Here is a 25,337-nt window from a genome sequence, read left to right as displayed (position 1 = left end):
ATGATTCTATGATTCATACATCAGCATTCCCCAGGGAAAAGCTGTTCCATCAAGAAATTCAACAGCACCATTTAGTGCCATGGTCCAAATGGCTGGATAGGGCTGGGTGATGGGTTGGACTGGATGATCTTAGAGCTCTCTTTTAACCTGGTTGATTCTATTGGAAGGGCAGTGACATTTGGATGCTGAATTGTTGTGGTCTTTTGGACAAATTCACTTGAGGCTAAAAATTAGCCCAGTAATGATCATTTCATAGAATCATAGAATCAGTCAGGGTTGGAAGGGACCATAAGGATCATCCAGTTCCAACCCCTCTGCCATGGGCAGGGACACCCTACCCTAGATCAGGTTGCCCAGAGCTCCATCCAGCCTGGCCTTAAACACCTCCAGCCATGAGGCCTCAACACCTCCCTGAATAACCCATTCCAGAGCCTCATCAGCCTGGTGCCATCACCTGGCTGGGAAATGCAGCTTGATTCAGCAGCAACTGGGCTTGATTCAGTTTGAATTTCTCCTCTGCAGCTTATTTATCCTCACTCCTCAACTTTCTGTGCCCACAAACTTTAAGGCATGATAGCTTTTGTTCCTGCAAACATTTGGAACCTGTTTTTCAAATATGTTGGCACTTTGCACCAACTGGGAGTCAGCTCACACAGTCATTAGTGGCTAATTACAGCCCTCTGAAGTGTTAGCAGTGCTGAGGAGCAGTGAGAACGTGTGTGACAGGCAGAAAAATAAGCAATTTATATATATATATATATATATATATACATAAAGTGCATAGGGGGAATTATTTTATGCCATTGTATACCATGAGTACCAGCTTATAGAATCAAAGAATCAGTCAGGGCTCGAAGTGACCACGAGGGTCATCTAGTTCCAACCCCCCTGCCATGAGCAGGGACAACCTACCTTAGAGCAGGCTGCCCACAGCCTCAGCCAGCCTGGCCTTAAACACCTCCAGCCATGGGGCCTCAACCACCTCCTTGGGCAACGCATTCCAGCCTCTCACCACTGTCATGATGCTGAACAGCTTCCTCCTTACTTCCAGCCTGAACCTACCCATCTGCAGCTTCACTCCATTCCCCCTAGTCCTGTCCCTCCCTGAGAGCCTAAAAAGTCCCTCCCCAGCTTCTCTGTAGACCTCCTTCAGATCCTGGAGGGCCATAAGAAGGTCACCTGGGATCCTCCTCTAATGCAGACTCAACAGCCCCAACTCTTTCAGCCTGTCCTCATAGCAGAGCTGCTACAGCCCTCTTAGCATCCTCCTGGCCCTGCTCTGGACATGCTCTAGCACCTCCACATCCTTCTTGTCATAGGGGCTCCAGAACTGGCTGCAGTACTCCAGGTGGGGTCTCAGCAGAGCAGAGTAGAGGGGGAGAATCACCTCCCTCAACCTGCTTGTCCACTGTCAACCATATAAAATTTGAGCTCTTGTATTTGAAGGGGAAAAATGTCTTAGTTACAAAGAGATGGACAAGGCAAGTGAGGGTTAAGCTGAAGAATGTACCAGCACAGTTCAGTGGAAAAAAGGATCTGGGACGATTATACATCCAGGGAAAGCCACCAGTGACATTTCTTTGTTTGGGGGGGTTTTCTTTTTGGTTGCTTTTCACTATTTCACTTTTGAAGCACTTCACCTTGAAAACAGGAGTGATTTTTTCATCTTTATTTCCTCCTAAGATAAGCCAAACATCTCGAAGGGGAGCAGAGCTGGTTTGGCTTGTTGTTCTAATAACCAACACACGCCTGCATCTGTGTGATTTCTTTTTTATGCCTTATAATTGGCACAATCTCCTCCGTGTGACAAACCTTCAACTCTAACTACTGAACTTCTGCCAACATCAAAAGTCATTGTGGAATTTCAGCCCTTTGATGTTTGGTTTAACGGCAGAGCTGATGGCTGCTGAGGAGAAGCTACCAGGAGCAAACAGATTTTCTAGGTCTCGTCGCACATCACTTCTTTTCTGCTACTTCCTGGAGCTTTTCAAAGTTGCACAAATCTGCTCCACGCTGCCAGATTTTATGTGCCTTTGCAGTTTCTGATCTTCATAATGAGAACTTGGCCAAGAGAAAGTCTTCATAGAGGGAGAACAACTGAATGGGAATATTAAAATCGCCTACAACCCCCCCAGGATTTCACAATATTTGGTAGGGCCTTTGTAGACATTTAGTTTTGTTTTAGTCCTGCATGCCTTGTTTTACAGTCTCACAGTATCACCAAGGTTGGAAGAGACCTCACAGATCATCAAGTCCAACCCTTTACCACAGAGCTCAAGGCTAGACCATGGCACCAAGTGCCACGTCCAGTCCTGCCTTGAACAGCTCCAGGGATGGTGACTTCACCACCACAATAAGGGGTGAGCTTATTGCTGTCTACAACTACCTGAGGGGTGGTTGTGGCCAGGAGGAGGTTGCTCTCTTCTCTCAGGTGGCCAGCACCAGAATAAGAGGACACAGCCTCAGGCTGTGCCAGGGGAAATTTAGGCTGGAGGTGAGGAGAAAGTTCTTCCCTGAGAGAGTCATTGGACACTGGAATGGGCTGCCCGGGGAGGTGGTGGAGTCGCCGTCCCTGGAGCTGTTCAAGGCAGGATTGGACGTGGCACTTGGTGCCATGGTCTGGCCTTGAGCTCTGTGGTAAAGGGTTGGACTTGATGATCTGTGAGGTCTCTTCCAACCCTGATGATACTGTGATACTGTGACAGTTCCCAGGGAGGTGGTGGAGTCACCATCCCTGGAGGTGTTTAAGAAAAGACTGCATGAGGCACTTGGAGCCATGGTCTGGTTGACTGGATAGGGCTGGGTGCTAGGTTGGACTGGATGATCTTGGAGGTCTCTTCCAACCTGGTTGATTCTATGATAATATTGATTTACTGCATGCTGGCTCACAGCTCTATGAAAATATTCTATGAGTCTATGATAAGTAATCCAGGTTGCTATTCTGGAGCAAGTCTATGCAGAGCCCAACACTTAAAATCATAGAATCAGTCAGAGTTGGAAAGGACCACAAGGAGCAGCCAGTTCCAAACCCCCTGCCATGGGCACAGACACCCAACCCTAGAGCAGGCTGCCCACAGCCTCAGCCAGCCTGGCCTTAAACACCTCCAATCATGGGGCCTCAACCACCTCCCTGGGCAACCCATTCCAGCCTCTCACCACTCTCATGCTGAATAACTTCCTCCTCAGATCCAGGCTCTATCTCTCCACCTCCAGGAACGAAAGGAACATTTGTGTTTCAATGCACATGGCACTAGGTTCAGGCAGGGCAGCTCTGCAGTGTCCATAAAGTGTTCTTGGAGTAGCACAGGTAGGGAAGATGAATTAGAGATGGCATCAGGGATGAAACTGCAAGAAGGAGAAAAAAATGCAGTGGTTAAAGAATAAGGATGAATGATAAAAAAACAATGAATGAAAAAGGAAAAAAATAGAAAGAAAATAGGAGAGAGGACAAGGAGAGGCACAGAACTGTGCCTTCATCCATGCTTAGGCTGCTGTTAAAGTTGCACGGGAATACAGTGATGCCTTGGGTTGGATCCAACTGCAAGCAAATTCTGCTAGGTCCAGGAGCAAAAAGTCATAACAAACCTAAACTGAAGAATAAAAGAGTGTTTGCTAGTAGTCTAGAACCTTCTTCACAGGCTTGTCTGCCTCTGCTCTGCAGCGAGTCTGCCAGGAGAACCCAGCCTAGAATTGTACCCGAGGCCCCAGCACCTCATAGGACCTTGTTGTGGAGGCAGGGAATTAATGCTGCTGAGTCAGGAGTAAATATAAAAGTAGAGTCGAGTCATTTTCCCAAAAACCTGCCCCCAAGACTATGTACAGAAATGAATTGAGTTTGAATTAGCAGATTCAGTTAGGTTGAGAAGATCTACAAGGATACCATAGGTAGATTTGACTGTTTTGGAAGTCAGAAGTTGGAAAAGTCTGAGCTACTCCATATAGCATCCCCCACTATTAATCGGGCTGAGATTGTTTACTCACAGGTGAGCCAGGCTGGCTGAAAGGAAGGGCGCTCCAGATGCTTGTCCCCCCATTCTCTTTCAGAAGCCTCCAAGGATCGTTAAGACCTATTGAGCCTGCATAAAGGGTGCTAATGGTGGAAACCGTCCAAGGCAGAGAGGGTCCTGTCCCTCAGCAGCTTGTCCTTCAGAGCACCAGGGGACTCCTTCTTGCAGGGGGGGGGAGAACTCTAAGGTGGGCACCCCAGGGCAGGAAGTCCCCCAATATTTATCCCCTCCCTAGACACAGAGCAGAGTTAGCAGTGCCTGGGCGCGAAGAGCACAGCCAGTCCCAGCCCGATCCCAGCGTGGGCACTGCACGGGCACCCCTGGTGCTGGAAGGGACCCTTGCTCCCCCACTTCACACCTGCAGGGCAGGGGGGGAACGGGTCTTTTTGTGCCTTTTCCTCTCCCACTCAAACCACAGAGGGAGAGGAATTTTGTGGTATACAGGACTCCAGGACAGACCTGCAGCCCAGATCATATAAGAGCCTCCTGAGACACCTCTAGCCATGCTGGCAGCAAGCAAGCAGGCAGGAAGCCTGTCACTGGCATGCTGCTCTGTGCCCAGCCAATGAACTGTCTTTGCTCATGGACACGGGCACGTTGGCTTGGCTCCTTTTGTCTCATGTTTGTACAGCCCTGGGTTGTTGCTGTCAACCACTGCACTAAGCACCTTAGGAGATTTCTGTGCTTGTGCACGTTTAAGTAAGAGGATTAAAAACAATAGCTCAGTGTCTGGGACGCTCCCAGAACAGTGTCCTTACTTAGCTTCTTGCTGAGGTGTGAATACTTCTTTGATGATGGAAAGTAATTTTCATCAGTGGATCTAAGAGGTTTTCAGGCTGAGACATGATTGTCTGGACTCCTCCAAGTAAGGGTGATGAGGACGTGCTCCTGCAGCTGAACGTGAGCTGCACAGGGCAGGCTTTGCTTGCTTTGTTTAGCAAATAGCCATCATTGCACAGCATCTCTAAGGCTCAGTTCTTGCAGGAGCATCTGCAATCTGCTCGAGTCTCTTGACTGCGAGTATCTGTGTTTGACTTTAACAACTGTCCTGATTATCATCCTGTCTGCAGAGACTACTGAGCAGTGGTTAATTGAGCTGATGGAAATTCTCTGTGAGATGCAGCCCTGGCATTCACAGCTGTTAATGTAATAGTGTCTGTAACAGCAGTGTGATGGTATGAAGATGTTCCCTGCCCTGAGCCTGTCCAAGCCATTTCATAGAGAATTCACCATGCAGATGTGTTGCCATTCTTGGAAGACACAGAAATATACGAACAGGGTTTACTTCATAGGCTCAGAGGATGTTAGGGGTTGGAAGGGACCCAAGGAGATTATCAAGTCCAACCTCCTTGCCAGAGCAGGACCACACATTCTAGCACAGATCACAGAGGAACAAATCCAGACAGGCCTTGAAAGTCTCCAGAGAAGAGGACTCCACAACCTCTCTGGGCAGCCTGTGCCAGTGCTCTGGGACCCTTACAGGAAAGAACTTCCCCCTTGTGTTGAGGCAGAACCTCCTGTACTGCAACTTACACCCATTGCTCCTTGTCCTATCCCAGGCAGCAGTGAGCAGAGCCTGTCCCTCCTCTCCTGGCAGCCCTCAGATACTTATAAACATTTATCAAATCCCCTCTAAGTCTTCTTCTCTCCAGACTAAGCAGCCCCAGGTCCCTCAGCCTCTCTTCATCAGCCATGCCCTCCAGTTCCCTCATCATCCTCGTAGCCCTGCGCTGGACCCTCTGCAGCAGATCCTTGTCCCTCTTCAATGGGGGAGCCCAAAATTGAACACGGTATTCAAGATGAGGTCTCAGCAGGGCAGAGTAGAGGGCAAGGACAACCTGCCTTGATCTGCTGGACACACTCTTCCTATTATACCCCAGGATCCCATTGGCCTTCTTGGTTAAGTTGTTATCCACCAGGACCCCCAGGTCCCTCTCCACAGAGCTGCTTTCCAGCAAATCACTTCCCAGCCTGTCCTGGTGCAGTTTATTATTCCTCCCCAGGTGCAGGACTCTGCACTTGTCCTTGTTGAACTTCACCTGGTTCCTCTGTGCCCAGCTCTGTCTGTCCAGGTCTCTGAATGCCTGCAAAGGCTGCAGCTAGATCTGCTTGGTGTCATCAGCAAACTTGCTGAGCAGACTCTCTGTGCCCTCATCAGTGTCATTGATGAAGATGTTGAACAGGACTGGCCCCAGCCCTGATCCCTAGGGGACACCACTACTCACAGCTCTTCAGCTGGACCTGGCACCATTGATCACCACCCTCTGAACTCTATCTTGCAACCAGTTCCTTACCCACCTCACTGTCTGCTCTTCCACCCCACACTTCCTCAGCTTGCTCGCTAAAATGTCATGGGAGAGGGTGTCAAAGGCCTTGCTAAGGTCCTTCATCAAATTCAGATCAAACAGTTTATTCTTTGCTTGTCTCAGCTTATGCCCCTGAGTGTCACAAACCCATGAAGACTACAGTAGGGATGCAGGTTATTCTCTGGAACAACAGGCTGTGTTTTCAGTTGGTTATGCAATGAACCCAGCACACAGCTGTTTCACACAATGAGGCTCTTTAAGGATGAAACTCCACAGAAGGGCATAAGAAAGTCTGTAGCTACCATGCAAGGATGTTAGGAGCAGCAGCACATAGGGTTTTCTGGAGTTTTATGAGCCACCATAGAAGAGGTGGCTCATCTGGAGCTGTGGCCAGCTGTAATAACCACTGACAGCTGAATCGGCTGGAATTAGCCTTTCAGGTGAGCGCACACTGAACAAAGCTTTGAGCAGAGCTTTTGGCTCCACAGCAAGGCTCTTTACTTCTCTCTCACCAAGAAAGGCATCTGACTGGAAGATGGACAGTGCTAACATGACCACTTCAGCAAAAGTAGATGTAAGAGGCAAAACAAATGATCCTACTGTGTGGAGATAATGAATGACAGGACAAAGATGCATGTTGTAAAGAGTTAACCTTCCTGGGGGAGTGGTCTTGACCCTGACCCCAGGTTCTTCTGAGGGTGGACCTGCACATTATTCCAGGTGTGGTGGTTAGCCCACTCCCACTGCCTGCCTAGACCCCTATAAAACAGAGGAATCTCCTGTTTTGTTCTCTCTTGACCAGCCTCCTTGCCTGCCAGCATCACCATCCTCTTCCTCTTTGTTTTACCATGTGGCCATCATAGAATTAACCAGGTTGGAAGACAATCCAGGAGGCAGACAAACCCACTGCCATCAGTCTGGTTGTATATAGGTATATATATATGTTGTATCTTGTTTTCCCTTCCCTATACCTCTTTGTAACTCCCCTACCTGAAATACCTTTTATTTATTGTTAAAGTTTTCTCTTTTAACTTCCAAATCGAAGTGAGATTATTTATTTGGGTGTGCTTTACCTTTTCCTCTCTACATCTAATTCCTTTTCTTTGGGAATGAAGGGGGAAGAGGAAAAGGCATCCTATAAATTGTTATTGGTTCTGTTAACTATATTTGAGTCTCTGGGAAATTTAAGCTAGAACCAAGACAAGTGTGAATGCTTTTTGGCATAAGCAAGGTAAATGAACTCAGGCAGGACAACGGTGGGGTCACTTTGGATTGTCTGTTTTACAAAGTAAGGGCCCAGTTTTCCCTAACAGTGGAACACAAATTTAACTTCCTGAAGCACAAACTGCAGTCCTCAAGTTCTGCTCCTAGCACATCAGGGAGGTGCCTAATTCTCAGTTTTCTGGCAGATGTTTGGAAGGTTTCCTGACGCTTACTGTTCTGCTGCTACTGGCTAAGCCAGAAGCTTGTCTGGTGCTTGTGCTGTGACAGGACTGAAATATGTGGTGACCTGTGAAAGCCCATCTTGCCTGCCTGCTGAAGCCTTAGCAAATGGCAGGCTCTGCACAAAATCCTTCCCTGCAGTCAGTTGCCTCTGCAATTGCAAGAGGAAAGCTGCAGCTTCAGTGGTGCAGAGAGGGAAGCAAAGTGTGCAGCTACTGCAAGCTCCAAAGGCAAGTAGGGTATAAGTCGTGGTGAAGGAGATTGTCCAATTAGCTTTCCATGTGCCTCTGCCCTGCATGGAGAGCTCTTGTCCTGCACTGCAGGCTGTGAAATAGGACCCCATGGTTGGTTCAAAGTGTGTTCCATCATCTGCTCTGGCCAGCAGATCTATTTTGGTACAGGGAGGCTGAGTGATCTCTCTCCTTCTCTCCTTTCCAAACCCTTCTCCTTCATATTGTTCAGCCTTAAGGACTTAGCATTTTGGGTTTTGAAGCTATATTTGAGTGTATACAAGCAAATCATGACTGAGGGAATCAGTCACACAGTTTATATTAGTGGTGAGGAAATAGGCAAGAATTATAAGTTGCATGCAGCAGAGGGCACATAACTGTTGTATTTACAGTAGCTGGAAACCAATTTATACTCCCAGATAATGTGCATCTCCAGTATGAGTCTTCATACTCATCACTCTCACTCCATCCTTTCTTCCCAGATACAAGTGAGGAAGGCTAATCTGCCATTGATATTCCTGATGAAGCTTTTCTTTGCTCGACAAACAAAGACTTAAAGTTGCCATGGAAATACCCAAATCTCTCAGTTCATGCATTTATCAAAGAAGGATCATCACCATCAGATAATATTGATAGAGCACACACTGTCTCTCTCTAGATGCTGGTCACAAGGCTCTTACTGTCAAAAGGAAGCAAAAGAAAAATGAGGAGCACTATTTCACTAATGTCATGTCCATTGATCAGTGTCTAAGTGACCCATTTCTCATTTTAATGATGTTTGAAGTAGAAATCACACTCTCTCAAATCCAAATAGGCTGGTATTATGTCCATGTGTGTTCATTAAAGAAGTGTGATGTTGCTGAAGGTCTCAGTGTTCCAGAAAGCCAGCTCATGACAGAATGCAGTCTCTAAGCTTTTGATATTTTTGCATGTTTGGTTTTATTAATGGGCATTTCTTTGACTCAATTTTATTTTATTCCTATCCTCCTCCCTCTGTAAATACAGGAAAGGAGGATAATCTTAGAATCAGTCAGGGTTGGAAGGGACCACAAGGAGCAGCCAGTTCCAACTGCCCTGCCATGGGCAGGGACACCCTACCCTAGAGCAGGCTGCACACAGCCTCAGCCAGCCTGGCCTTAAACACCTCCAGCCATGGGGCCTCAACCACCTCCCTGGGCAACCCAGTCCAGCCTCTCACCACTCTCATGATCCTGAACAACTTCCTCCTCACATCTAGGCTGAATGTGAGCCTCCAGCTTTGCTCCATTCCCCCCAGTCCTGGCACTCCCCTCACAGCCTCAAAAGTCCCTCCCCAGCTTTTTTGGAGCCCCCCTTCAGATAGTGGAAGGCCACAAGAAGGTCACCTGGGAGCCTCCTCTGCTCCAGACTGCACAGCCCCAACTCTTTCAGTCTGTGCTCACGGCAGAGCTGCTGCAGCCTCTGTGCATCCTCCTGGCCCTTCTCTGGACACACTCCAGCATCTCCACATCCCTCTTGTAATAAGGGCTCAAGAAGATCACCTTGGAGGCTCCTTTTCTCCATCTCCCTGGGCAACCCATTCCAGAGTCTCATCACTGCTTTCTATCCTTATTTGAGGTGCAGTAGCTCTTTGCTGAAGCTCTTCCAGTATTGCTGTAGAAGGCTGATGCCTTTAGTCTTCCTCTTCTAGGTTTGGATCCTCTTTGATCCACGGATGCTGCTGGAGCAAATGGGTGAGGTTAAAGTATAAACATGTGTGCTAGTTTGAGCCCAGCTAGAATGTTTTAGTGAGAAGAATTAGATCACAGGCTGTGAAAAGGAAACAATGGTGATGTCTGCTGCACTCATAGGCTTGCTGAGATGGATAAGATCATAAATATAGATAACAGAGTCACCCTTTGGGCTTTGTGGGCTGCACCTCTCTCTAACCTAACCTGCTGTCTGTGTGACTAATCCATCTGCTTCCTAACCCGCCCTGGCCAACCCTCCAAACTTACCTTGAATGTAAAGCAAGATCTTGGGTAAGGTAGAGAGGTGGGAGGAAGGTGGAAGGGTGTTTGGGAGTCCCTCCTGGGGACTCAGGTTTCTGGGAGGGCTGCTGTGTTTCTGCATTACCTTTTACCTTGTCTATTGCTGTATATACTGTAAATCTCTGCTTGTATCACAGTATCACAGTATCATCAGGGTTGGAAGAGCCCTCACAGATCATCAAGTCCAACCCTTTACCACAGGGCTCAAGGGTAGACCATGGCACCAAGTGCCACATCCAACCTTGCCTTGAACAGCTCCAGGGACGGCGACTCCACCACCTCCCCAGGCAGCCCATTCCAGTGCCCAATGACTCTCTCAGGGAAGAACTTTCTCCTCACCTCCAGCCTAAATTTCCCCTGGCACAGCTTGAGGCTGTGTCCTCTTGTTCTGGTGCTGGCCACCTGAGAGAAGAGAGCAACCTCCTCCTGGCCACAACCACCCCTCAGGTAGTTGTAGACAGCAATAAGGTCTGCCCTGAGCCTCCTCTTCTCCAGGCTAACCAATCCCAGCTCCCTCAGCCTCTCCTCGTAGGGCTGTGCTCAAGGCCTCTCCCCAGCCTCGTCGCCCTTCTCTGGACATGCTCAAGCATCTCAATGTCCCTCCTAAACTGGGGGCCCAGAACTGAACACAGCACTTGAGGTGTGGTCTAACCAGTGCAGAGTACAGGGGCAGAATGACCTCCCTGCTCCTGCTGGCCACACCATTCCTGATGCAGGCCAGGATGCCACTGGCTCTCTTGGCCACCTGGGCACACTGCTGGCTCATGTTCAGGTGGGTATCAATCAGCACCCCCAGATCCCTCTCTGTCTGGCTGCTCTCCAGCCACTCTGACCCTAGCCTGTATCTCTGCATGGGGTTGTTGTAGCTAAGCTGTAAATATAAAGCTGCATTCAATTTCCAGAGCCTGAATCTAGCCTGGGTGATTTTCCAAAGTGTGTGTTTGGAGGGGGGGGCAAGGAACACTCAAACCATCACAACAGGAGAGTGCTGGTGAACCAAAGGCCGCCAACACTTCGTGTTGCTGCAGGTTGGATACAGACATGTCAGCATCCTTTGCTTTGCTTTGCTTCCAGTTTCCAGCTTGATTCCTGAATTGCTTTTGCATGAGCTTTTTCAGTTGCACGTTTCAGTTTCACAGATTCCCAGCACCATGGGAGCAAATCATCTGAGTGCTAAACGTGTAAGCAAAACTGAGAGATCCCACATTTGTGTAAAAGCAGATTCTATTTTGAAATATCAAAAATGAGCAAGCTCCCAAGAGAAACTGTGGAGTTGACAGCCTTGAAGGAGAGAAAAAAATAAAAGAAAGAAAGGCAACCAAACAAAAATCACCATGGGAAGGAAAAAAAAAAAAGATCAAATAGTTGTGAGTTTGCAGCTTGGGGCTGGCACCGCTCCAATAATGTACTGAGGTGTTTTGGTAGTGGAGCTTTTGGAGCTATCGTTTCAAATGTTTGCTTTGCTTCACAGTGCCTGCTTTTCCATTGACATTTAATGAATCTCTGAAGCTTCTGAGGTTGTGCTGTGAGCAGAACCCCAGGATACTGGTTCCCAGGGGAATATTCACGGCGGCTGGGTTTGTGGGAATGGCCTGAAAAGCCTGAAACATGAATGGAGTGAGAAGCTCAGAAGCAGGTGAAGCTGGATGCTTCTTTGTAGTCTGGTTTCCTAAGGACGTCACAGGATGTTAGGGGTTGGAAGAGACCAGCCTGAGATCTGGATGGCTCACCAGTGTGGGTTTGCAGTCTGTACAGCAAGGTAATGGGTTCTCCATAGCATGGTGCCATGGTTTACAAGTGTATTTGTGTTTATAACCCATACCCTTTTCAGTATTATGCACAGGCTCACAGGATGTTAGGGGTTGGAAGAGACCAGCCTGAGATCTGGATGGCTCACCAGTGTGGGTTTGCAATCTGTACAGCAAGGTAATGGGTTCTCCATAGCATGGTGCCATGGTTTACAAACATATTTGTGTTGATAACCCATACCCATTCCAGTATTATGCATAGGATGTTAGGGGTTGGAAGAGACCAGCCTGAGATCTGGGTGGCTCACCAGTGTGGGTTTGCAGTCTGTACAGCAAGGTAATGGGTTCTCCATAGCATGGTGCCATGGTTTACAAACATATTTGTGTTGATAACCCATACCCATTCCAGTATTATGCATAGGATGTTAGGGGTTGGAAGGGACCAGCCTGAGATCTGGATGGCTCACCAGTGTGGGTTTGCAGTCTGTACAGCAAGGTAATGGGTTCCCCATAGCATGGTGCCATGGTTTACAAGTGTATTTGTGTTTATAACCCATACCCTTTCCAGTATTATAGACAGGCTCACAGGGTGGTAGGGGTTGGAAGGGACCCAAGGAGATCATCCAGTCCAATTCCCCTGCCAGAGCAGGACAATCCTATCTAACACAGTTCACAGAGAAACACATCCAGACAGGCCTTGGAAGTCTCCAGAGAAGGAGACTCCACAACCTCTCTGGGCAGCCTGTGCCAGTGCTCTGGGACCCTTACAGGAAAGAAGTTCCCCCTTGTGTTGAGGCAGAGCCTCTTTTGCTGCACTTACACCCATTGCTCCTTGTCCTATCCCAGGGAGCAGTGAGCAGAGCCTGTCCCCCCTCTCCTGGCAGCCCTCAGATACTTATAAACATTTATCAAATCTCCTCTCAGTCTTCTCTCCAGACTAAAAAAGTCCTAAATGAGGCTTGTGTGGCTGTACTTTGTGGTTATTTCAGTTTCAGAGGGATGAGACGACAGCAAAATATTTTTCTCCCAAAAATCTGAGTGTAGATGAGAGGAATATACATAAAAGAGATCCCATAATTACACCCTGCAAATGTAGCAATGCAAAAGGCAATGTGCTGAGTTCATAGATTATTTGACATCGGTGTCTACATGGGAGAAATACTTAATAAATGTTCCAAACTCTAGAAACCTTTTGTCACAGTTTGCAGAATCCACTGGAACAAACCTGATTTTACTGACTCTCATGCCATGGCACTGTTTTCCTGCTCTTGTTTTTGTGTTTCCTTCCTATGCAGAGAAAGGTTTCAGTCTTAAAGGAAAGTCAAGGCACTTTTGAATATCTCTGTTGGAGAACATCTTGTAATAGGGTCTCTGCAGCCCTTATTGCAAGAGGGATGTGGAGATGATGGAGTGTGTCCAGAGCAGGGCCAGGAGGATGCTCAGAGGCTGCAGCAGCTCTGCTGTGAGCACAGCCTGAAAGAGTTGGGGCTGTGCAGGCTGGAGCAGAGGAGGCTCCCAGGTGACCTTCTTGTGGCCTTCCACTGTCTGAAGGGGGCCTACAGAAAAGCTGGGGAGGGACTGAGGCTGTGAGGGAGTGTCAGGACTAAGGGGAATGGAGCAAAGCTGGAGGTTCACATTCAGCCTAGATGTGAGGAGGAAGTTGTTCAGGATCATGAGAGTGGTGAGAGGCTGGACTGGGTTGCCCAGGGAGGTGGTTGAGGCTCCATGGCTGGAGGTGTTTAAGACCAGGCTGGCTGAGGCTGTGTGCAGCCTGCTCTAGGGTAGGATGTCCCTGGCCGTGGCAGGGTGGTTGGAACTGGCTGCTCCTTGTGGTCCCTTCCAAGCCTGACTGATTCTGTGATTCTCATATTTTCTTTCTTATTCTTGAAAGTGCTGTTATTGATCTATAGAATCATAGAATCAACCAGGTTGGAAGAGACCTCCAAGATCATCCAGTCCAACCTAGCACCCAGCCCTATCCTAGACCATGGCAATATCTGTGTTCAGCACTCATGAAGAAGGGCCAGCGAAGAGGACATGCTGTGTGTGTAGATGTGATGTATTTTCACTGATGAGGGTTTCCATTTTCAGCACTTCTATTTTGATCCATTGTCTTGTCTCTGCACTTGCAGTGTGGTGATTGCCCTGGATAAGGCATGGGCAGGCTGACCAGGAGGCAATTTCTTGTAATTGAGAGACAATGTCTAATTTCATTGTCTGACTCAGTTGCTTGTCATCACAATTGTCTTAATTAATTAATTGTATTTCAGGGCAGGGACATTATAAGTTTATAAGTTTGGGTTTTTTTTTGTCATAAGGTTATTGATTTTGTGATTATTTAAAACTAATACTACTTGGGTCACTTTTGCCTCTTTTCTGTTCATTATTCTGTGGAAACATCATGAGACCACACCTCCAGTACTGTGCCCAGTTTTGGTCACCACAGTATAGGAGGGACATTGTGGTGCTGGAGTAGCTGCAGAGAAGGGCAACGAGGCTGGGGAGAGGTCTGGAGAACATCACCTATGAGGAGCAGCTGAGGGGGCTGGGGGTGTTAAGTCTAAAGAAGAGGAGGCTGAGAGGGGACATTATTGCCCTCTGCAGCTACCTGAAAGGAGGTTGTGGTGAGGCTGCAGCTGGTCTCTGCTCCCCAGTTACTAATGACAGGACAAGAGGAAATGGCCTCAAGTTGCACCAGGGGAGGTTTAGGTTGGCTGTTGGGAGGAAGCTCTTTCCTGAGCAGGTGGTCAGGCACTGGAACAGGCTGCCCAGGGAGGTGGTGGAGTCACCATCCCTGGAGAGGTGTTTCAAAGGAGAATGGATGTGGTGCTTGAGTCTATGGTCTAGTGATGAAGATAGGATGAAGGTTGGACTGGCTGATGCTGGTGGTCCTTTCCAAGCATAGCAATTCCTAATGATGAGATGTTGTGCTGAGGGATTTGGTTTAGTAAAGACCTTGTCAGTGTGAAACTAATGATTGCACTCGATGAGCTCGAAGGGCTTTTCCCATCTAGGAAATTCTGTGACCCTGTGATTCTCTGAGTTTCTGAGACTGACTTGTTATTTTCTTGTTATTCACTGAGTTATTCCTGGTCAGTAAATACCCAACTCACAGCTCATTCCAGCCTTTCAACCCTGAAATAAGATGCATTTTGACTAGACTGACTGTCTCATGTGTTACAGAGGGGGTAATCCCAGTGCCTGTGCCAGTTTGGCAGAGGGGAGAAATTAATTGGGGCAATATAATCTTATATAAAAATATAGGTTTATTAAATTCAGTATTCTGAACTCTCACCACCAACAACCACTGTATATCACAGTATCACCAAGGTTGGGAGAGACCTCATAGATCATCAAGTCCTACCTTTTACCACAGAGCTCAAGGCTAGACCATGGCACCAAGTGCCACGTCCAATCCTGCCTTGAACAGCTCCAGGGACGGCGACTCCACCACCTCCCCAGGTGTATATTAATATTGAAGTTTGGTACATGATTATGAAAACAATCTAGGACAAAATATGTATAGCAATGTGTTCTTTAACTAGCAAACATTCAAGCTATAAACAGAGAGAGTTTTCCCCATGGCTTAATGCCACTTGGGCTCTCTATGCTATTTGCCCAGCAGGATGGGCTGAAACTCTTTCTGCTCTGAGGCAGAGGCAGCTTATATTACAGAAGTATTAAAAGTTTTTACTCACAATCCTTATTAATTCTTAATCACCCTCTGGGGCTGTGTCACAGCCTATGCCTACTGTCCAGACTTCAGGGATCTCTACGCGTGGACTTGGATGCTGGAATCTTCCCGGCTTGAGGGGAAAGAATGAATCTTCCCAGCTTCTGGGGAAATAGGTTTTCTCTAACCTTTGTTCTCCTGGCGAAGAGGTGATCTCTGCCTTTGGTGCTGCTGGCTTCTTCTGGATGCTGTGTCCAGGGATTCTGATCTGGCAGAATTTGAGGAGGATATTGTGCTGTCTCTGGCATGGTTGTTCATGGCTTCAGGCCGTGTGTGCAGACAATCCAGTGTCTGCTTCCTGGTTCTCTCAGTGGCAGTGGCTCTTACCAGGCAATGGTTGGACCACACCTTGAGTCCTGTGTTCAGTTCTGGGCCCCCCAGTTTAGGAGGGACATTGAGATGCTTGAGCATGTCCAGAGAAGGGCGACGAGGCTGGGGAGAGGCCTTGAGCACAGCCCTACGAGGAGAGGCTGAGGGAGCTGGGATTGGTTAGCCTGGAGAAGAGGAGGCTCAGGGGAGACCTCATTGCTGTCTGCAACTACCTGAGGGGTGGTTGTGGCCAGGAGGAGGTTGCTCTCTTCTCTCAGGTGGCCAGCACCAGAACAAGAGGACACAGCCTCAGGCTGTGCCAGGGGAAATTTAGGCTTGAGGTGAGGAGAAAGTTCTTCCCTGAGAGAGTCATTGGACACTGGAATGGGCTGCCCGGGGAGGTGGTGGAGTCGCCGTCCCTGGAGCTGTTCAAGGCAGGATTGGACGTGGCACTTGGTGCCATGGTCTGGCCTTGAGCTCTGTGGTAAAGGGTTGGACTTGATGATCTGTGAGGTCTCTTCCAACCCTGATGACACTGTGATACTGTGTGAGCTGGGTGTGTGGGGGCTTACACAACCTGTTTACAACCAGGGGTCCTGGCAGGAAAACATGTCCAGGCAAGGCATAAATAAGCCTCTTTTTGGTCCTACAGGCCCTCCACACATTACTTACCAAAGCCTTTTTGTAACAGGGTGCTACCTTAGGTTGGGTTTTTTGGAGAGATGATTATATCACACAGCTGGCATTTCCTTTGTGTCAGCATTCTTCCAACATTTAACTGTCGTTGTTCTTGTTTTGGGACCACTCTTGCCTGCTAACTTGTTCGGTGGAACATCAAAAGATAAGGCAGATGCAGTGGGAGGCTGCAGGGGTTTCTTTTGCAGGGCTGAGGTGTGCAGTTTGCTGCTGGGCACTGTGTCCAATTATACACTCTGTGGAAGTGGTTGATGCAAATTCAGCTGTGCTGTGTTCTGATCTGAATTAAATATCTGCACCCAAGCACTTTCTGCATGATCTGAGGGGTGTGGATAGGCTTGCTTGGTACTACCTGTGATCCTGTGCTATGTGTGTGGTGGTGGTAGTGGTGGGTTGTAGATGTGTCCCTTTATCTTGCTGTGCTTTTCCACTGTCAGGCTATCCTTCTTTAATTGCTCTTCTGCTTTTTTTTCTTGTGGCAGAATAAAAGAAATGGTGAGTTGGGACCCACTCGGGCCAGGTTTAGTAGTTCTGTGTTTGCCCTGGGCCTGAATCAATGTTTCTGCTGCCATTTACCAACCCTCTGCCCTGTTAAATAAATATTGCCCTTGCCCTCAGCCTGGTTAGGGACAGTGAGGTTTCTCCTCTGAGAAGCCAAGATCCAGCCTTCCTGGGCTTGAGGTGTGCTGGGTATAATATTGCTATAGCCAATAGAGGTGTGCTCTGCTCTGGTGCAATGTCAACACAGAAGTTTGCATGGGAGGCAGAAGCGAGCAGCAGAGAGCTGATACAGCCTGGCATCTCAGCATGCCCCTGCTCTGCCTGATGGAAGGGAATCCCTCCCTCTGCCCTTCCACGAGCCACAGGGCTACAGGCTAACCTGTGCCAGCCTTGTGCTGGAGCTGAGAAGGAGCACTCATGCATTCGGATTCCAAATCCAGCTAAGTGGGTTCAGAAGTTGTTCCTTACCTCCCCCCACCTCTCCATTCCCTCCTCTCAGTAGGAAGTCATGCTGCTGGCGTGCTGATTTGAGCACTAACAGCAATCAGTCAGAGCATTGTCCTAGGCAAAGGTCCTGAGCTCAGGCTTTGGGCCAAATATGCAATGTAGACATGCCCTAAGCTGTAAGCCTGAGTTTCACTGGCAGGACCTGCAGAGTGGTTCCAGCCTTCTGTATGCAGCCATTAATGCAGACAAAGCTGCTTCCTGGTTGGCCTGTGTGAAATGTCCTTACAGTCTGACATTCCTGGTGAGCCCCCAGCTTGCACCCTTGGGCTCTGTTGCCATAGCTCTGTTGTGCTGCTGTTTTGCCATTCTTAGCTAGATAACCTTCTGAGGGTCTCATTACTTCATCTTCTCTGTGGCTGCCTAGAATTCAGCTTATTGCCCAACTGCCTTGGTACATGTTTACAGCCCCATGCTTTCCTGCTGCCTTGTCAGATGACATTCCACCTCAGCAGCTCCCTGGAGGCTCTTCAGTTTCCAGGCTACCTATGGTATTTGTTTTTCTTGGTCTCTTCATTCCCAGGCAGGCAGAGCTTTTATGGAAGTGACTTGTCCCACAGCAAGATCAAAACACTGGAATTTTGATTTTCTTATCTCTAACAAGCTGTTCAAGGCTGAAATGAGATTGATATGTTAAGGCACAGTGTTTCTTACCAAAGTCTTTAGCACCCCCCCCAAAGGCAGCAGGCATGGTAGTGTGTGCACTGCAGTACTTCACAGGAGAGGTGTTACAGAATCACCTTTCCCCCCCAGCCCCCCCAGTGAAATGATTGTGGATTCCAGCAAGGTGGAACCAGTGCAGCTGCTTTGGAAGTGGTTAGGGAAGATACAGGCTGGGGACAGAGTGACTGAGAGCAGTCAGGCAGAGAGGACCTGGGGGTGCTGGTAGAGAGTAGGCTGAAGATGAGGCAGCAGTGTGCCCAGGTGGGCAGCAGAGCCAATGGCATCCTGGGCTGGCTCAAGAGCAGTGTGGGCAGCAGGACAAGGGAGGTTCTTCTGCCCCTGTGCTCAGCACTGCCCAGGCCACACCTTGAGTGCTGTGTCCAATTCTGGGCTCCTCAGTTCAAGAGAGATGTTGAGGTGCTGGAAGGTGTCCAGAGAAGGGTGACAAAGCTGTTGAGGGGCCTGGAGCAGAGCCCTGTGAGGAGAGGCTGAGGGAGCTGGGGGTGTGCAGCCTGCAGAAGAGGAGGCTCAGGGCAGAGCTCATTGCTGTCTACAACTCCCTGAAGGGAGGCTGTAGCCAGGTGGGGTTGGTCTCTTCTCCCAGGCAAGCAGCAACAGAACAAGGGGACAGAGTCTAAAGTTGTGGCAGGAGAGGTCTAGGCTGGATGTTAGGAGGAAGTTGTTTGCAGAGAGAATGATTGGCATTGGAATGGGCTGCCCAGGGAGGTGGTGGAGTTACTGTTCCTGGAAGTGTTCAAGAAGATCCTGGCTGAGGCACTTAGTGCCATGGTCTAGTTCCTTGGCTAGGGCTGGGTGCTAGGTTGGACTGGATGAGCTTGGTGATCTCTTCCAACCTGATCAGTTCTCTGATTCTAAAGGCCATGGTGAAACCAAGTATCAGAGCAGTTTTGCAGAAGCATTGGGGTAGGTCTGGATAAAGAGGAGATGGATCTGAAAATATTCTGCAGGTGCAACCTTTGCTCACCTCACACCACTGCAGGGACAGATTGGAGTGGCAGTAATTGCATCGCATGCTGCGATCTGGTTCAGAGGGAAGGATTCAGACTGTCTTTGGGAAGGGGGATGGTTGACTGGGAACACCCAGGCTTGAGTAATTTCCTGGTGGTGCTGAGGTGAAATTTTATTCACAGATTTGTCTTTCAAGTCTGCATTTCCTCCTGTGCTGCATGCTGCCCTTGAAGCCTGCCCACAGCAGTTCTTTACAGTTTTTGTATTTAAAGGACTTTCTTTCCTGTACTTTTTAAAGCAATCAGCGTTGCGTGGGTCTGGAGCTCTTCTAACAGCAACTTCACACTCCTGCATCACAGCTTGTTACAGCAGAGTCCAGACTGCTCTCCCTAGATAACCCACTTGCTTCCTAACAGCCTTTCCTTTGCATTAAGCTCTTCCTTTTTACCATATGCTATCCTCACAGGCACTTCTATTTTGCCGCCGCCGCTTTCACGCGAAGGGAGGCTGGCTTGCCTAGAAGCATTTGCCTGTTTGTTAGCTGCAATTTATCTGGGTGTTCCTGAAATAGGGCCCTTCTGTATGTTTTGTTCTGACTCTGTGTTGGCAGAAGCTCACTTCTTCAATATTGTGATACAGCATCCCTTGTAAGAGGCACAACAAGATGTTCCCTCCTGCATTTACATCGCCAGCTGTCTGTGCTGTAGCCTGGGACTCCACTCAATCACTGTCTTGCTAGTGACACCTTAGAATCATAGAATCATAGAATCAACCAGGTTGGAAGAGACCTCCAAGCTCATCCAGTCCAACCTATCACCCAGCCCTAACCAATCAACCAGACCATGGCACTAAGTGCCTCAGCCAGGCTTTTCTTGAAGACCCCCAGGGACGGTGCCTCCACCACCTCCCTGGGCAGCCCATTCCAATGCCAATCACTCTCTCTGTGAAGAACTTCTTCCTAATATCCAGCCTATACCTACCCTGGCACAACTTGAGACTGTGTCCCCTTATTCTATTGCTGGTTGCCTGGGAGAAGAGGCCACCCCCCACCTGGCTACAGTGCCCCTTCAGGTAGTTGTAGACAGTAAAAAGATCACCCCTGAGCCTCCTCTTCTCCAGGCTAGTGCTTTCTCTCCAAGATTCTCAGGTTTTTTTCACCTCCTTGTATTGAAGAGCAGAAGCAGCAGCTGGATTTTGAGTGGATTTGAGGCTATTTCATACCTTTCCACACTTACAGTGTTTGTGGGTTTAGCGAGAGCTTCTGAGGCTAAATATGAGGTGTGTTCTGCTTAGGGACCAGCTGGTGATAGACACATTCCTCACTGGAAGATCAGAGTAAAGCCATCCAGGCCATGAGAGCCAGACAGACTTGTCCTTTAGGCCATCATAAACCATGAGACTTATTTTGCTCTAAAAGTTATTTTCTGGGTCTCAGGCTTGGCTCGTTCCCTTCTGCGTTATGCTATAATAAGCTCTTCAAATACTTCCATGGAAAGTGGCATTAGACTTGAGCCAGCCTGAGATCTGGGTGGCTCACCAGTGTGGGTTTGCAGTCTGTGCAGCAAGGTAATGGGTTCCCCATAGCATGGTGCCATGGTTTACAAGTGTGTTTGTGTTTATAACCCATACCCTTTCCAGTATTATGCACAGGCTCACAGGGTGGTAGGGGTTGGAAGGGACCCAAGGAGATCATCCAGTCCAACCCCCCTGCCAGAGCAGGACCACACAATCTAACACAGATCACAGAGGAACACATCCAGACAGGCCTTGAAAGTCTCCAGAGAAGGAGACTCCACAACCTCTCTGGGCAGCCTGTGCCAGTGCTCTGGGACCCTTAAAGGAAAGAAGTTCCCCCTTGTGTTGAGGCAGAACCTCTTGTGCTGCAACTTACACCCATTGCTGCTTGTCCTATCCCAGGGAGCAGTGAGCAGAGCCTGTCCCCCCTCTCCTGGCAGCCCTCAGATACTTATAAACATTTATCAAATCCCCTCTCAGTCTTCTCCTCTCCAGATTAAAAAGCCCCAAGGTCCCTCAGCCTCTCCTCATCAGCCATGCCCTCCAGTCCCCTAATCATCCTCTTAGCTTTCTGCTGCACCCTCTCCAGCAGGTCCCTGTCCCTCTTCTACTGGGGAGCCCAAAACTGAACACAGTATTCAAGATGAGGACTCAGCAGGGCAGAGTAGAGGGGCAGCAGAACCTCCCTTGATCTGCTGGACACACTTCTCCTAATACACCCCAGGATCCCATTGGGCTTCTTGGCCACAAGAGCACATTGCTGTGCCATGGGTAACTTGTTAGCCACCAGGACCCCCAGGTCCCTCTCCACAGGGCTGCTCTGCAGCAGGTTGCCTCCCCGCCTATACTGGTGGAGTTTATTTTTCCTCCCCAGGTGCAGGACTCTGCTTGATCATTATGGGATTGCTGGGTATTTCTCTTTGATTTCTGGCCTGGAAATGTTTGAAATTGACTCAAAAAATTGAATTTCTCATGCAACTAAATATTTCCTTCCATCTTCTTACTTTTTTACCCTTTTGAAATATTTCCAGGGAAGGCATTTGAAACAAACAGCTGATCTGCTTTATTCTGTATTCTGTTTGACAGCAGGAAAAATTGCTCAATTGAGCTTGCATTTAAACCTGGGTCTTTTTGCAGTGTGCTATTGGCCAAAATAATCACACACATCCCCTTGGATGAATCCTTCTCTTCCACTGCTACCTGTGAGAGTTTTATGATTGCATTTGCATGTGGCAGATTTGCCTTGTGCCCTTTGTAATTAAAATAAGTGATACACTGGGAAAAAAAAGGGGAAAGAAAAGGCTTCAATATGCTGTTTAACATTGCATGTATTCAGGGACTGCTATTGATATGTTTTTAATCATCTCTTCTATATGGTGGATGCCTGTGACACTCCAACCTGTAACATGCTGACAAGCAAAATCTAGAGAAGCTTTGTGTCACTTTGGGTTGGAGTGGCTGGAGAGCAGCCAGACAGAGAGGGATCTGGGGGTGCTGATTGATACCTGCCTGAACATGAGCCAGCAGTGTGCCCAGGTGGCCAAGAGAGCCAGTGGCATCCTGGCCTGCATCAGGAATGGTGTGGCCAGCAGGAGCAGGGAGGTCATTCTGCCCCTGTACTCTGCACTGGTTAGACCACACCTTGAGTGCTGTGTTCAGTTCTGGGCCCCCCAGTTTAGGAGGGACATTGAGATGCTTGAGCGTGTCCAGAGAAGGGCAACGAGGCTGGGGAGAGGCCTTGAGCACAGCCCTACGAGGAGAGGCTGAGGGAGCTGGGATTGGTTAGCCTGGAGAAGAGGAGGCTCAGGGGTGACCTCATTGCTGTCTGCAACTACCTGAGGGGAGGTTGTGGCCAGGAGGAGGTTGCTCTCTTCTCTCAGGTGGCCAGCACCAGAACAAGAGGACACAGCCTCAGGCTGCACCAGGGGAAATTTAGGCTGGAGGTGAGGAGAAAGTTCTTCCCTGAGAGAGTCATTGGGCACTGGAATGGGCTGCCCGGGGAGGTGGTGGAGTCGCCGTCCCTGGAGCTGTTCAAGGCAGGACTGGACGTGGCACTTGGTGCCATGGTCTGGCCTTGAGCTCTGTGGTAAAGGGTTGGACTTGATGATCTGTGAGGTCTCTTCCAACCCTGATGATACTGTGATACTGTGATACTGTGATATTTGGGTACAGAAGTATATTCATAAATAAGCAAACACCTATGAACACAAATATATGTATATATATAAGTCTTGATTTTTGAATGTCACTCTTGGGGATGTGGAGTAGTGAAAGCAAAAAGGGGAAACACGAAATCAGCTCCAACATAAGGACATTTCCCCCTTGAGGATTCCTGTATCAATCTGTATGACTGGTTTATACATGTTTCTGAAGTGATCAGGCCTTTTGAGGTATAAGAAGCTGTAGTGGTTTGGGTGTTCTCCACCCCCCTACACTTTGGAAATCACCCAGACTAGACTCAGCCAGCTCTGGAAATTGAATGAAGCTTATAGTTACAGCTGGCACAATAGACAAGCAGAGATTTACAATATAGACACAGTTATAGACAAGGGAAAAGGTAATACAGAAACACAACTTCCCTCCCAGAAACCTGAGTCCCCAGGGGGGTGCTCCCAACTGCCCTTCCACCTTCCCCCTGCCCCTCTCAACCTTACCCCAGTCCCAAGAATGAATGGAGGTTTGGCCAGGGGGTTAGGAAGCAAAGTGGATTAGTCCAAAATGGAGAGTGAGGTTAGAGAGTAAGATGCAGCTCAGCCAGCAGCCCAAGCAAGAGTGGAGTGATTATCCATGTTTTACTTTATATTTTATCCATCTCAGCAAGGCTGTGAGTGCAGTAGCCATCACCACTGTTTTCTTTCCACAGCCTGTAATCTAGTTCTTCTCACCAAAACATTCTAGCCTGCTTCAAACTAGCACAGAAGCTCAGTAGCAAGGAGATGCATAGCCATGCTCAGCAGCATGTGATAGTGTTCCTTGTTTGTGTAAGAGGTTTGTGTATCAAATAACAGGATTAGAATGATCCCCAGTGTCATCAGTAGTTCAGGATTGTGGACTTAATTGATTCTGAGTCATTTGTCAAAAAATTCAGTGGGAATAAGACTGAACCTGATGGGAAGCCTTATGAGCAGTGTTTTGAAATCTGCACAGCTAATTTGAGGGGTTTGAGCCTAACCAGACAGGCAGACATTGGGGTCCTACCCATAACGTGACCCCAAGGAGTCTGATTTTCAGGGGCAAGCAGTGTCAGTTCACAGTAAATCCAATGGGATCTCCAGGTGGTTTGGCACTTTAGCAGATCATGGAGTGAAGCTGGAGATGGGTAGGTTCAGGCTGGATGTTAGGAAGAAGTTCTTCACCATGAGAGTGGTGAGAGCCTGGAGTGGGTTGTCCAGGGAGGTGTTTGAGGCCCTGTCCTTGGAGGTGTTTAAGGCCAGGCTGGATGGGGCTGTGGCCAGCCTGGGTAGGGTGTCCGTGCCCATGGCAGGGGTTTGGAACTGGCTGATCCTTGTGGTCCCTTCCAACCCTGACTGATTCTATGAGTCTGTGAGTCTATGATCTGTAGCTTCAGTGACTCGCAGGTGTTCAAGTGCAGCAGCCCTGAAGTATGAAAATGATGATATGCAGTAGATATTGGTTTGGGATTCGTGTGATTTCGCTGTCTAAACCTGATGGGATTCACAGTATCACAGTATCACAGTATTATCAGGGTTGGAAGAGACCTCACAGATCATCAAGTCCAACCCTTTACCACAGAGCTCAAGGCCAGACCATGGCACCAAGTGCCACGTCCAGTCCTGCCTTGAACAGCTCCAGGGACGGCGACTCCACCACCTCCCCGGGCAGCCCATTCCAGTGTCCAATGACTCTCTCAGTGAAGAACTTTCTCCTCACCTCCAGCCTAAATCTCCCCTGGTACAGCCTGAGGCTGTGTCCTCTTGTTCTGGTGCTGGCCACCTGAGAGAAGAGAGCAACCTCCTCCTGGCCACAACCACCCCTCAGGTAGTTACAGACAGCAATAAGGTCTGCCCTGAGCCTCCTCTTCTCCAGGCTAACCAATCCCAGCTCCCTCAGCCTCTCCTCGTAGGGCTGTGCTCAAGGCCTCTCCCCAGCCTCGTTGCCCTTCTCTGGACACACTCAAGCATCTCAATGTCCCTCCTAAACTGGGGGGCCCAGAACTGAACACAGCACTCAAGGTGTGGTCTAAGCAGTGCAGAGTCCAGGGGCAGAATGACCTCCCTGCTCCTGCTGGCCACACCATTCCTGATGCAGGCCAGGATGCCACTGGCTCTCTTGGCCACCTGGGCACACTGCTGGCTCATGTTCAGGTGGGTATCAATCAGCACCCCCAGATCCCTTTCTGTCTGGCTGCTCTCCAGCCACTCTGACCCCAGCCTGCATGGGGTTGTTGTGGCCAAAGTGCAGCACCTGGCACTTGGAGTTATTGAACAACACCAGGGAGGGAGCAGCCACATTTCTCCCTCCTCAGCTGAATTCCAGTCACAGACAGAAAGAATGCTGTGAATAAAGGAGGCATGGCTTCTTCCAGTGACAGAAAATGGTATTTAAATAGCATCACTATTTCCTTATAGATGATCTGAAAGGGCTGATGTTAGCACTCAAGGGCAAACCATCAGTATGTGGATCATAGGAAAAAGGAAATGTCTGGAGTCAGATGCATCAATTCTGCAAGGAGCAGTTGTACCC

At 48.7% G+C, this 25,337-nt stretch overlaps 1 long non-coding RNA gene across 3 annotated transcripts in view; it reads left to right on the top strand.

Annotated features, from left to right (window-relative positions):
• Nucleotides 1-25,337, top strand: part of LOC135180280 (uncharacterized) — a 172,537-nt gene that overhangs the window by 93,757 nt on the left and 53,443 nt on the right. The window contains exon 4 of one of the 3 annotated variants that reach the window (XR_010304359.1): nucleotides 8,469-8,797. The exons of 1 other annotated variant lie outside the window; for it this stretch is intronic. This is a non-coding gene — a long non-coding RNA (uncharacterized LOC135180280). Of the gene's footprint in view, nucleotides 1-1,683; nucleotides 2,152-8,468; nucleotides 8,798-25,337 lie in introns of those variants that run through there. One more of the 3 variants, XR_010304355.1, reaches the window with a different exon arrangement.

The sequence above is a fragment of the Pogoniulus pusillus genome, chromosome 13 (genome assembly GCF_015220805.1).
Source record: "Pogoniulus pusillus isolate bPogPus1 chromosome 13, bPogPus1.pri, whole genome shotgun sequence".
NCBI classification, from domain to species: domain Eukaryota; kingdom Metazoa; phylum Chordata; class Aves; order Piciformes; family Lybiidae; genus Pogoniulus; species Pogoniulus pusillus.
Note: the sequence above shows the minus strand (reverse complement) of the source record. Positions and strands in the feature narration are given on the sequence as shown.